The sequence below is a fragment of the Cnephaeus nilssonii genome (assembly GCF_951640355.1).
Source record: "Cnephaeus nilssonii genome assembly, chromosome: 8".
Classification (NCBI taxonomy): Eukaryota; Metazoa; Chordata; class Mammalia; order Chiroptera; family Vespertilionidae; genus Cnephaeus; species Cnephaeus nilssonii.
In genome coordinates, this window is record NC_137079.1 from 74,133,084 (window position 1) to 74,148,029 (window position 14,946).

At 36.7% G+C, this 14,946-nt stretch overlaps 1 protein-coding gene across 3 annotated transcripts in view; it reads left to right on the top strand.

Moving 5' to 3' along the window:
* DIAPH3 (diaphanous related formin 3) overlaps positions 1-14,946 on the top strand; it is a 551,015-nt gene that overhangs the window by 108,181 nt on the left and 427,888 nt on the right. The gene's annotated exons all lie outside the window — the stretch shown is intronic.

The following is a 14,946-nucleotide window of genomic DNA, read 5'->3' on the forward strand; positions in this document are numbered from 1 at the left end:
TGCTGGTTTTTAAACACTTACCAGCAACGCCATTGTATTTAATTATGAATCATAACCTGTGATATGGACTGTAAAAATGGAAAATAATGTATATATTTCAGAAATTAATTGATTTAATTCATCTGGAATTAGTTGTATAACATAACACAAGATATTTGTTTTTCTTGTATGTAAAATTTTATTTTTGTTATGCATTCTTATTAAAAAATTCAAGTGTGAATTACTCCATTTCCATTATTAGATTTCAGGGTGGTAGTGCTTCAAGGAGAAACCTTTACTAATGATGCTTATTAAATGGCTTATTGCTTATGATACATATCAATGCATGAAAGTTGCATTTAAAATTATATTCCTGTAAATTTATACTATCTACTTGAATGTTCTTGGTCCATTTATAAAGGCAGATGTTTTATTAAAAGTGTTATATTTTATTTTGCTATTTAATAATGATTTTTAGGGAATGGCAGGCTGGGAATATTGTCTGTTTATAAACAACCCTGGGAATTTATGACAATTGTTTTTACAATCAAATCCAGAGATGAAAATATGTTGATGGATTGACACAGGCCAGGTCTTCAAGTCATGATCTTTACTCTGAGTCATTATAATAGCACTATGTGTGTTAGACTCCTAGAAATATTTAATCTCATTCATTCATTCATTCATTCATCCATTCATCCATGCTTTCATTTAAAAATAAATAAATATTGCTATGTACCAGGCATTGTTCTAGGAAATATTGATATTGTAATGAAAAAAGCTGACCATGTTCCTACTCTCATGTAGCCTACATTTTAATAGAAGAGACAACCAATCAATATATACTAGTAAGACCAGGCCTGGGAACTCAAATAATTTGTATTATTTTTGTATTAGTTATTTTTTACTATTTGTCCAGATTCTTCCTCAGCACAGAGCTTGAGAATCTGATGTGCTCATCTTTTCTACCAGGACAGATATCCTTATTTATCCATGTAGTTCATGAGGGGCAGTGCTTGGTAGATATTTGGAGGAAAGGTTTAGGAGGTAATTGAAATATATTGAATCACTGTCTAAGGAGTAATAGTACTGATGCTACTTTGGAAAGGAAAGAATGACCTCCCAAACTGGTAAACATCCCAAAACCGAATTGCTAAAACTTAATAAGGATTTTTGCTAGTTTAGTTCATTTCACTCATTTTTAACATGTGGAACACTTGCTGCATGTAATAGATGCTCATATACTCTTGAAAGAATGAGTGTAACTAGATTGTTTTAACCAACTGCCCTAATGTGGTTTTGATTAAGATAGGATTTGTTAGATTTCTTAAATGGTTTGAGTTCCTGTTTTTTGGAATGCATATAAAGATGAGCCAAATATTCTATTGCCAAGCAGTTTTTATTATGGTAGGAATCATAAAAGGTAGAAATATGTTAATGAAGCCAGGTAGAAATAATTGAAGTACCATAGGAGAAATAAACATAAAGTGGTAATTTGGAGGTCAGAATTATCTCCTGCTGAAGTGATTAGAAAAGGTTTCAATGGGAAGGTGGCATTGAGTAAGAATGTAGGACAGGTAGAATTTAAACATTTGGAAGTAGGGATGTGGATGTATAGAAGACTGTAGGAATCATACCAGCAAAGATGTATGTAGGTGGGAAAACCATGATGTGTGTGAGTGGTTGGGAAGTTGTTCATTTTTCTGTAGTGAAGTTGCCATGAAAGAGAACAGTGGGATATGAGGTTGAAAAGGTAGGTTTGGGGGGAAAAATTGAATATTGAATATTATGAGAAGAATGGGATGCTAAGAACGAGACTCCTTTGTGTCTGTTAACAGGAGAAATGATTGTCCCGTATTTAGTCTCTTAAGTGCATTGGAGATAGGACATGTCAGGGGTTTCCTTCAACACACTTTTGTGATCAACGCTAGTAACTCTTCCCAGCTGTTTCTTCTCTGTTCTTTTTCTTTTTTCAAGGTTATAATAGAACTGAGAAGATGAATTCTTTCTTACAAGTTCACCTGGACTGGCCTTGTCTCTAACCTTACAAGCTGCCTCAGAGGCTCATGTTCCTGTCTTACTGTTGCCAATTCTTTTACTTTATTTCCAATTCTGAAGTGACTTTCTGTTATCTGTGGGTTAAACTTTACTTCCCTTGGTATGAGGCAGGAGCCTTCCACGTTCTGTTTCTGTGTATTTTGTGTTTTCTCTTCTCCACACTCACTACACTACCTGTAATGTAGTCACGTAGTTCCTAAAATATACTAGCTCTTTCACCTCTCTCTGTTATTTATTTCCCACTCCCCATCCTGTAAGACCTGCTTCTTGAATCAAGGAAGCTTTCCCTGATTACCTTGGCGACAGATGGGACATCCTCAATCTGCTCGCTAAGAATGAATTTATATCTAGGATCCTCCATCTTGTAACTGTTTAGATGGTCTTTCCCACCTGATGGTGAGTACCTCCTGGGCAGAATTTTCTCTCGTGCGTGCGTGCGTGTGTGTGTGTGTGTGTGTGTGTGTGTGTGTGTGTGTGTTTAAATCCTCATCTGAGAATATGTTTGTTGATTTTATTTATTTATATTTTAGAGAGAGAGAGAAACATGACTTGAAGAAACATTGACTGGTTGCCTTTTTATTCCCCCCCCCCCCCAGATATACTTAATATTCTTTTTTAAAAATTTAAATTCTTTATTGTTTAAAGTATTACATTTGTCTCCTTTCCCCGCCATTGACCTCTCCCCGGCCACTCCCACCCCTCAGCACATGCCATAATCCCCTGACTGTCTGTGTCCATAGGTTTTGCTTATATGTATGCATACAAGTCCTTTGGTTGATCTCTTACACGCCCCCCCGCCTTCCCTCTGAGGTTTGACGGTCTGTTCGATGCTTCTGTGTCTCTGGGTCTATTTTTGTTCATCAGTTTATGTTGTTTATTATATCCCACAAATGAGTGAGATCATGTGATATTTATCTTTCTCCGACTGGCTTATTTTGTTTAGCATAATGCTCTCCAGGTCCATCCATGCTGATGTGAATGGTAAGAGTTCTTTCTTTTTTACAGTGGCATAGTATTCCATTGTATAGATGTACCATTGTTTTTTAATCCACTCATCTGCTGATGGGCACCTAGGCTGTTTCCAAATCTTAGCTATCATAAACTGTGCTACTATGAACATAGGGGTGCAAATGTCCTTTCTGATTGGTGTTTCTGGTTTCTTGGGATATACTCCTAGAAATGGGATTACTGGGTCAAATGGGAGTTCCATTTGTCATTTTTTAAGAAAACGCCATACTGTTTTCCACAGTGGCTGAACCAGTCTGCACTTCCACCAGCAGTGCATGAGGGTTCCTTTTTCTCCGCATCTCTCTAGCACTTGTCATTTGTTGATGATAGCCATTCTGACAGGTGTGAGATGGTACCTCATTGTCGGTTTGATTTGCATCTGTCTGATAATTAGTGACTTTGAGCATGTTTTCATATGTCTCTTGGCCTTCTGTTTGTCCTTTTTCGAAAAGTGTCTATTTAGGTCCTTTGCCCATTTTTTGATTGGTTTGTTTATCTTCCATTTGTTAAGTTGTGTGAGTTCCCTATACATTTTGGAGATTAACTCCTTGTTGGATATAACATTGGTAAATATGTTCTCCCATTCAGTGGGCTTTCTTGTTGTTTTGTTGATGGTTTCTTTTGCTGTGCAGAAGCTTTTTATTTTGATGTAGTCCCATTGGTTTATTTTCTCCTTAGTTCCCATTCTCCTATTTATTTTTTGACCCATATTTAGCTGTTAACGTTATTTATATGAAGAATAATCTGAAGTATATTGTTTTCTTTTTACTGTTTTATATTTTTGAGCTTTTTATTAACATAAACAGATTAGATTTGTAGCTTAACATGTGTATACAAAGATGCACCTTAAGTAGTTTTCTTCCATAAATCAAGAAAAAGAAAGAAGCGGAAAGTGCAGATAGGCTTACACTGTAAATGCAACAGTGACACTTGAAAGTACTACTTAGAATTGTGGAGGCAAATAATTTTGCAATTACCTGGAGGGGTTGAAGAACAAATTGCCTAGTTTTAAAGACTGGAACATCTGGTGTTTTCTTACTGACCCCCATCCCTGAGACCCCAGCCCACTTTTCTTTTTCTCCTCTTTTCTCCATTTTTGCTGAATGTCCAATGAAATTTTATTGTGGTTTTTCTTTTTATATAAACAGAATCAACACAATAAAGAAGATAGTGAACCAGTGACTAAAAGCATCAGAACATTTTTTTCCCGCCTGTTCAGATCTGCCAAATAAATCTTTATTTTTCATTGAATCATCAAAGAGAAGCTGACAAATTAGAAGATACATGTTTAGTTAATCAGCGCCCCCCCCCCCCCCCCCCCACAAACTCTTTGGGCTGGTTTTTTGTTTTATTTTATTTTAGCTTTAAAGTGTAATTTGTTGTTTAAATGGAACTAAACGTTTTAAATCTTTACCTAAGGATATTTTTTCCTCATTGCTTTTTATTTTTTTTAATATCTCTTCTTTGTTTTATTCCCTTTGACCTCCCCCTCCACCCTGCACCTGCCTCAGCCAGGCCTTCATCACACTATTGTCTGTGTCCATGAAATTATGCTTATATTAAAAAACACACACAAAAACAAACTTTGGGAAAGCAAAATCTAGCAGGCATAGATAGGGATGTAGGAAACTTAGTCTTTAAATAAACATTTTAAGAAAAATGTTCATCAAATAAAGAAATAGGCAAATAATATATTGACCTCCCATGTATCCATCTCTTCAACAAATTATCAGTTTATGATCAATTTTATTTCTCTATATCTCCTCTCAATACTCCATTGCTTTTTAGAGAGGATGGAAGGGAGGGAAGGAGGGAGAGAGAGAACATCAATATGAGAGAGACATCAGTTGATTGCTTTCTGCATGTGCCCCAACTGGGGTCGGGGAAACCTGTAACCCAGGGGCATGCCCTTGACTGGGAATTAAACCCGTGACCCTTTGGTCTGCAGGCTGTCGCTCTAATCACTGAGAAAACTGGCCAGGGCTGGAACTAACATTTTAAAAGTTATACTGAAGATGCTAAATAAAACAAATGGCATTATTTGACACAGTATAATTTTCCCCTTTTGATTTCATTTTTTTTTAGCAAGGAAATATATAATGTTATCCTGTATAAAATTTTTTAAATGGCATGTTTTAAAACCTAACTTAAAGATTTAAAAGAAATTCAAGTTGAATGAACTTGTCTAACCTCAGAAATAGTATAAAGCATAAAACATTAGTGCATTTGACAGTTTTTAAATATTTTAACTTAAATTTATAAAGTTGAAAAATCTTTAATATAGCACTAAATAAACTATTACGGAATGAACACACCCATTTAATCGGTACCCAGCTGGAGAAATAGGGCTGTGCCAGCAAGCTTGAATGTCCCCATCATGACAGTTTCTCTTCCTCAATATAACTCCTGTCCTGCCTTCTAGCACTACAAATTAATTATTTTCTGTCTTATAAATGGGTTTTAAAACATTTTTATTATGGTAAAATTTACATAATATAAAATCCATCATATTAACCATTTATTGTGTACAATTCATTGGCATTTATCTTCCCAACATCTAGTTCCAGAACATTTTCATTACCACTAAAGGAAAAGCTGTGTCCTTTAATCAGTCACTCCATCCCACCCTCCTGAACCCTGGTAGGTTTGGCCAATAGAAACCCCTCAAACTGGTTCCTTTGTTCTTGGGCATATTGCATATCCTATTATGCTTTGAGCACGTCCTTACTATGTTGTATAGGATTTCCCAGGATCATCGTGTGCTGTCCTAACCCCAGCCATGGAATCAGCCCTTTCTCCAAGGAAAGTCCCTTTGAGTGGGGACTGCTTTTTAGAAACCAATATCTGGTTGCTAGATTATGGGAATTTAGGATATATGTGTGTATTCTCCCCCCCCCTCCCCCCCCCCCCCCGCCCAGACCTGCTGCGCTGGTGGGACCCAGACTGACTCCCGCAGCACCAGGCGGGACATGGGACGCAGAGTCAGGTCCCTGCCCACCCGTGTGCGCCTCGCCATGCACACAGCCTCCTGGTGACCAGTCTTTGGTTGTTACGGCGTCACGGCCACAGGCCTTTTATTAGTATAGATATGTGTGTATATATATTGTACATATAAACATGTATTACATTTGAATATTGTATATATGTGGACATACATGTGCATATATAAAACGTGTATATTAATATATAGAAAATACATATGTATATATACTCACCCATCTTATATCTAGTGTTTTTGTCTATTTTTTATTTCAGTTTTATTTTTAGAGACATTCCATTGGATGCTAAGAAGCACATTTTATTTTTTAAAAAGTATGTATTTCTTTTTCTTTAAAAATTTTTTTAGGGAGAGATAAAGAAAAAGAAACAAATATCAGTTTGTTGTAACACTTATTTATGCATTAATTGGTTGATTCTTATATGTGCCCTGACTGGGGATTGAATCTGCAACCTTGGTGTATGGGGAGGGTGCTCTAACCCAGTGATCAGCAATCTGCGGCTCGCGAGCCACATGTGGCTCTTTGGCCCCTTGAGTGTGGCTTTTACACGAAATACCACGGCCTGGGTGAGTCTATTTTGAAGAAGTGGCATTAGAAGAAGTTTAAGTTTAAAAAATTTGGCTCTCAAAAGAAATTTCAATCGTTGTACTGTTGATATTTGGCTCTGTTGACTAATGAGTTTGCCGACCACTGCTCTAACCAGTTGAGTCAACTGGCCAGGGCTTTTTTATGTCTTTAGCTATCTATCCATATCTTCTATCTCTCAGAATAGCCACCCCCTTTTCCTCCCCAAACCATAAGTTTTTTCTGATATCTTTAATTTTCATATTCTGGTTTATTTCTGACATTGTTACACATTTGAAATACAGTTAGGTTTATTTGACTTGGATTTATTTCATTTTAGGATTTTTTTCCCCATCCTTCTTGATTTTGTAATTTTCTTTTTGATTATATGAAATACCTAGTTCCAAAAGTCAAAACTACACAAAAAGCCCTGGCCCATGTATTTCAGTGATTAGAGTGTTGTCCCGTGCACTGAAGGGTCGTGAGTTCAATTCCTAGTCAGGGCATGTACCTGATGCAACGGATCTCCCTCCCTCCCTCCCTCCTTCTCTCTCTTTCTCTCCCTATAAAAAAGAAACCTACAAACAAAAACACCACCAAAAACTTCACAAAGGGTATATTCAGAGAATTGTCACCCTAATTTCTTGTTCTACTCTCTCATCTTCACCATGTTCCCATCCACCCCTTGAAAGGTATGCAGTCTCATTAGTTTCACATTTTGTATCATCATATTTCTTTCTCCATCATTTTGCACAAATAAAAAAATTGTATTTTATCATTTTTCTTTCATAAACACAAAGTAATATACTATATGTATTCTTTTGTGATGTTTTCACTCCAAAATATATTCTAAAAACCATGCTATATTAGTTCAGAGATAACCTCATTCTTAAAACTGCGTGCTACAGTTCATGCAATGTGCTCAAGCGTGTGGCTCACCATTGTTTATTCAGCTGCTAGTCTCTGGCTTTGGGTAGAAGCAGTTGTCTGTTAACTATTATGATATCTCACTTTTAAGACTTGAAAGCTAAAATAACACCTCAGTTCTGGTTATGATAAGCAGGTAGAAGTTTTATAACACCAGGATATTGCATTCAGCAGTTGAAGCAACCCTTCTTAAATACATAAAATAGTGTAAATATTCAAGTGTGTTATTGAAGGCAGTGAGCCAAAGCAAGAAAGCTTTCCTGTGACCAGAAGGGAAGTTAATGTGAGTTGGTAGTATGTTGTGAATGTCGTGGAAAAGCCCAAGTGTAGAAATTTCTTTTGTTATTTTAAGTTAATTTCTAAGTGTCTAAACTAGTGTTCCATCAGTCGTTTTTTATTCCTTTAGATACATTTTAGGAACTGAAAGAAGAACAGCATATTTTTTATATCATATTTCTTTGTAATAATGTACTTGGTAATTCTAAACTTTAACATATGTTACTTTTAATGTACTTTAAAAGCAGCCTCCAAAATTACAGCCAGAGTTCTTGCTACATAATGGTGCTCATTAAATGTTTATGAAAAAAAATTATGAGTAACTCTTTAAGGGAACTCTTTGCTAAACTTTGTTTCTACAGCACTTCACATCACTCATAGCTCCTAGTATGAGTTTGCATAATATCATCTCTGAATAACAAATTTTATTAGCAATGGAGATCTGTTAGGGTTGTAAATGTTCTGAAAAGAAATAAAGAAATAATTCGTATTGCAATGACAGCTTAGTGTTTCTGTTGATCAGTGACACTGGAGATGCTAGAAATCATTTGAAAAATGTAAGGAAATTGTTGCAATGCATTTTAATAGCAATATACATGATAGTAATTTAGATTATAATTACTCCATTGGCAGCAACTGTGCTTACTCTTTTTGTACAGTGCTGACTCTGCTGTCTTCTTAGAATATTGTCATTATCAATGCAAACTATATCTTTAAATAGTCTCTACATTTTGTATCATCTTATTCATCTTAACAAGTCTCATCACCTAAATAATAGGTACCAAGAATTTAGGAATTATAATACTATAAAGAAACTAAGATAGTTCATTTATGGTTACTGACATAAATTAAAACCTATAGACATAGAGGGAGACACATACACCCATGGTGGAGTACACACACTCTCTCATAATTCTGAGAACTTAGGCTTCTTGACTATTTTGGCTTTATGTTGATGGAATCTTTGTTTTCTGCAGTTGATGAGCTAAAAATTACAAAGTGAATGTTATGGAGAAGGATCTTGAGTCTAATAATTAACTTCATACAAAAATTACTTGTAGTTTCAACCTGTTCTTCCAATCCCCCAATATTTAAAACTTTACATCTCTAGAAGCTATATAGTTTGGGTCTTTATGTTAAATTCATAAAGAAAATCAGCACTTTTTCCTTTAATTATTTAATTGTCATATTGATATATTGATGGAAAATCAGCAGTTTTAAAGTGTGATTAAAAGACTATACTTTTGCCTGCAGTTGAGGATGTTGATGGTAAATTGTGGTATAGGCTTTTCAGGAGAAACAAAATTTGATTTAATGTATGGAATAATACTTTATAGTGATTTGATTAATGCTTAAGAATATAATTTCTGATTTCTGTGCTGTGTCAAATAATCTAGGCATACTTTTGCCTAAAGCAGCTGCCATGTGTTTGATACTTGATTAGGGACTGAAAGATCCCTGTCTTGACCCACACTGACATTATGCTGTGTCAGTGTCTGCAGAGAATGCAGACTTTTTAGGTTTAGCTTTCTACTTACATTATTTTAAAGATCATGTTATCATTTAATTGTGGATTCTCCATGGTTGTATAGAAATTTAATTATTAAAAATAAGAAAGTCAGTTCTTCAGTATTTTCCACTGGTAACCTGAGGTATGGTATATTATTAATTTGTCATACAATGGTATTTGGTATTACTCTGCAAACAAATAAATACGATAAAACAGTGAAGATACATACACCGAATAATTCTTACACCTGAACTGAGATGACATCCAAGGCATTGAGGCAGGGACCGAAGAATTTGCTCCAAGAAGGGTCAAAGGAAATGGTAACTATTACCTTCTCTGAAGTAATGTTTGGTTTTAGAGAAATAGAAATGTAAGGGAAATAAGTAATAAAGTGAGTGTTATGTTTTATACCTTAGAATATATTTAATGAAGATTCTGACAAGAATAATGTATGTACTTTTGGTTCTGCATTCAATGTTTTAGAATAAAGTTTACTAAGGGATTAAAAAAGATTTAAAAATTATGTTGGATAAATACCCTTCTAATTTTCATGATGTCAGGCAGACATCCTTATCTCAGTGATGTGTTTGATATCACAGGTGATAAACCTTTCTAAACATTTTCATGTTCATGGCTAATGGACTTGTAGATATGAGCTTCCTTCCCTTCTCTCCTCCTACTTCCCACTTCCTTTGAAGTTATGTAAAATGAAAGAAACATAAGAAGAGATGTGCTTAAAAGGAATATTTCATGTAACATAATATTTTCTTTCTCAATTTCCTTTCTTTTATACCTGTATTTTGATAGTAATATAATAAAAGGTGGTGGTGGTGGTGGTGGGGGTTGTGCTGAGAACAAATTTTCCAATTATTTGGTCTGTTTTCTATGTCTTTAATTTGAAATATTTTCTTCTGATTAAGCATTTGTTTTTTTCTGAATTGTTTTTTAAACTTTGTTTCTTGTTTTAATACTCAGTCTTTGTATACTTTTCATTTTATTATAACCTCATTCATTCATTGAATGTCAGGCATTTTACAGTAATGAGTTAGGCAGAGGCAGACATGCCCTAGGAGGTGCATTGTAGTGGAGAGGAAGGCCTCACATACAGAGGTGCTGGCGTCTGCTGACAGGCTTCTTACTCCTAGGAGATGTGGCTCCCCAGCTCATTGCTTTTCTTCCTGCCACTACCACTGCCGTAAGCTTATTTCCTTCACTTTATCACCCCCAGTGATTTTTGTTTTTCCACCCAATCTCAACCACCCCTTATCTTGGATAGTAAAATACAAAAGTCCTTTCCTACTTACTTAGTACTCCCACGTTAAGAATTCTATAACCATTTTAGAACTGCTAATTCATTTGATGCTGGTGTAATAACCTGGTTGTTACAAATAATATAGGTATGCCATTTACACAGCTGTGCGAAAAAGCTGCTTTTAACATTCCCAGGTCTGTTCTCCCATGATTGATAGGGGAAGGGACGTAATAAGGCATTTTAGATGCATGTCCAGTAAGGTCTGAGTGACATGGGAAAATGCTTGCCTGGCAGTCACACCTGGAAACAGGTAATTGGGCATGGCCACTGCAAACTTGAATATATAAACCTGAATATATAAACTTCCAAACAAAGGAAGGTTGCTGTCTCTTGGCTCCAGGGCACTGTGCACCTGTGATTCCTGTTGCAGGGGCACGCTCCCCTGCGCCACATGGTGCACGGCCTGTTGGACTCCACACACGGACAAATAGACTTTAAACTGGCCTGAATGCTGAACTGTACCCAGCTACAACATGAGACGGAAGCTCTGGACATTGGCCTTGTTTCTGGCTCTGCTGAACTCCCAGCTGCCCCCCTTTCAGGACTGGCTTGGAGGAAGTGGGACATTGGAGACGAGAAATGTAACTTTACACCAATAAAATCTTCCACATATCATCTCCCCATAGGAGCTTCTGAAAATGCTTCTTTCAGCTGTGCCCCAAGAACTTCCACCTCATTCCCACCAGTGACCGGGGAGTTTACTTCTTCAGAAACACATGACTCTACCTTTTTTTTTTTTTTTTTTTTTTTTTAATATATTTAGTGTCTCCTCACCCTCACCATGCTTTTACTTCTCTCCTTATGGACCTTAGGCACACAGTCCTTTGTTTTCATGTATAAACCTTCAGTTTACTTGTCTCTTTATATAAACTCTGCCCTTGGTTAAACTTCCCATCTCCTTTCCATTTGCACCTCAGCACAGCCTGCATTTAGGAGGAAGCATGTAGCCACACTGACTGGTGGCTCCCGAATGACCACAGCTGACCAACATGCTCTTAATACATACCTTAACAGATATCAGACCTTGTCATTTTCTGAAAAGGATTTCATATCTTCTCATACCTCCAGGTCTGCATTTTTACTGTTAGCTGATTTTATTACTGCTTCTATCACTGAACAATTGAGGTCTGCATTTTTACTGTTAGCTGATTTTATTACTGCTTCTATCACTGAACAATTGAGGAAGTAGACCTGCCATACCTCACTTCCTAATCACCAGATGTAACACTCGACCTGAGTCTGTTCCCTTTGATTCTGTTGTTGCTCTTCCTATAATGATATGTTTTTCCTGCAACTGTGCAAGGTCAATCTTTTCTCTTATATAGTAGGTCATTTTCTCTGTCATCTACTCAGTGTTTTTTTTTGTTTTGTTTTGTTTACTTGTTTGCTTTTCTGCATCTATAACTACCTTCTACATCACCAATTTCTCCCCTTTTGCTTGGTCATTCATTCCCATCAGCGTACAAACATGGTATAGTCCCCTCCCCCAGTCACTCCACAGTTATTGCCCCAGTTTTTGCTCCTTTTTTACAGAAAATTTCTTCAAAGAGTGGTACATTCTTTTTCTTGCTTTCCCCCTTAAAGTTCTGATCAGGCTTATCTCCAATCCAGCTGCCAGTCAAAGTGATATTGACAAGGTCACAGTGATTAGTAGATGGTGACACCATTCATTTATTTGTTGAGGCCAAAAGCTTTGGCATCATTTTTAAATTCTTTTTCTTTCACACCTCACATCCAAACTATCAGCAAATGTCTGATCGAACTTCATGTTGAGTAACTCCTATCTTCCATCACTGACATCTTATACCCGGCTACTGTCAACTTGTGACCAAACAATATGCTAGCCTTCTTATTGGCCTCCTTGTTTCATGTTTTGCCATTTATGTCTGTTGCCACACAGGACTTAGAATAATTAAAAAAAAAAAAAAAAGCTTATTAGATCTTTTCTCTGCTCAGTACCCTCCAATAATTTTTCACTCACTCAGAATAAAGCCTAAAGTACTCACTGTGGTTTGTAAGACCATATCAGTGGCTTACAAACTTTTTCTAAAATGGTCAAGATCATAAACATTTTAGGCTTTGTATATCCATAGAGCCTCAGTTGCTGCTTCTTTGTCTTCACCCTCCCTTTTCTCCTGTGCTTCCTGTTGTGTCCTTACAAGCTTCTTAAAATGTAAAAAGTGTGCTTAGCTCAAGAGTCATGCAAAAACACTTGGCACTCAGACTGTAATTTTTCCATCCCGTCTCCTGTTTTGTCTGTCTTTGTCATCTATAATTCTGTTATGCTCACTGGTATTCAAATGTGTCTTCTTGCTCTCCTTTGAATATACCATTCCTTAGGGCTTTGTGTTTGCTTGGAATATCCATCTCCCAGATTTACCATGTCCCCTCCTCCATACTCGGGTCTCTGCTCAAATGTTATTTTCTTACAAAAATGTCCTTAGCTCAACTGGTAACTTTAATTAATTAACTAATTTTAATCCTCATACGAGGATTTTTTTTTTTTCCATTGCTTTTCTCAGAGAGAGTAGAAGGAAGGGAGGAAGGAGGAAGGAGGAAGGAGGAGGAGGAGGAGGAGAGAGAAACATTGATGTGAGAGAGACACATGGACTGGTTACCTCACACTAGTGCCCTGGGTTTGGGAGCGAACCCGCAACCCAGGTACGTGCCCTTGACCGGGAATTGAACCCACGACCCTTTGGTGTGTGGGCTGACGCTCTAACCACTTGCCATACTAGCCAGGGCTCAAACTCATAACTTAAATAGCTACATTCCCTATCACTCTCCTTCTTTCATCTTCCCATTCAAGTAGATGCCACCATATTTTGGCTTAGACTAAAAACCTAGAAATCATCTTTGACTTTTTTTTAACCCCTGTATCTACATCATGTAAACAAGGTCTGACACATGGTAGGCATTCAACATATCCTTTAAATAATAAATGCAAAAGTTATTTTAATACAGAGTGGTGAGCCTTTTGAAACAAGGAAATCAATTGGGGGCGGGGGAGTAGCTCAGTTTATGTGGCTCATAAACAGCCTGTCCTGAGAAGTTAGTCTCAACTCAGATCTAACTGCTACCTAGGAGTAGGCCTGTGCAAGGATGGGGCTGTGATGGTGAGGTCTTGGTAAGAGGCAGGAACCTCAGGTGACAATGCAGAGGCCTTTAGGCAATTTATTGCCTAATAAATTGTTCAAGCTAGAAAAACTTTATGTAACTGAAATAAAGAAGTACTTTTAGCCAGTGAGTTTAGTCTGTTTTTCTCAGTGTTTATTGGAAAAATCTACTTGCTGCCCACTTAAAATGTCCACCTTTAACCCCATCCTCCAATCAAACACACCAAAAATTAAAATCTCTGCTTCTATATATTGAACTTAGAACGTAAAATGGTCCTACAGAAAAAATTGACAGTTTGGTTTTGGTCTTTTATATAAATGGTGGAACCATACTATGCATTTTTTTGTTTGTTTGACTTCTTTAACTCAACTTATTTTTTTTGGATTCATTTATTTTGTTGCATTATCAGTAGTGAAATTTTGTTGTGTAGTATTTCATTGTATGGATATGACCAAACTTGTTAATGAATACTTGGGTTGTTTCCAGTCTTTGACTATTATGCATAAAACTGTTCTAACATTGTATGGATATATTTATTTACCCCTCCTACTTAACACCTAGTTGTGCAATTGCTGAGTCCTATAGTCAGTGTATATTTAGTTTTAAAAGAAACTGTTAAAATTCTTTTGCAGAGTGGCAATACTGTGTTATATCTCCACCAGTCATGTAGGAGGCTCCAGGTGCTTCACACCCTCACCAGTCTAGGGAATGTATAGTGTTATTTTACTTGTTTTAGTCTGCATTTCCCTCCTGATAAATGATCGTGAACACCATTTCATGTGATTATTGGCCATTCATATATCTTCTTTTGTTATTGGACTATTTGTGTTATTGCTATTGATTTATAGGGGTTTGTTAAATATTTTGAATACAAATCCTTTATGAGAGATATTTATCATTGGGAGAGGCCGGCAGTCATGGGCCCTGAGTATCACTGTATATTTTTTCTGGTTATGCCAGGAACTGAAGGCTTGAATGCTCTTTACCCAGGCCATTTCTCAGGGTTGCATTTGCAGTGGGTAGCCTTAGAAGTGAAGTTATATTTGTCTGTGGATAATGAGCAGGCTTGTTACTGCTTGCTATAAAAATGGTGAATCCCCAGAGCTCAGTGTTCTTCCCTGTGAAGCAATCCATGGCATGTGAAGGCATCCATCACCTATGGGGACTCTGCATCATTCCTGTGGGAGTGGGTGGGT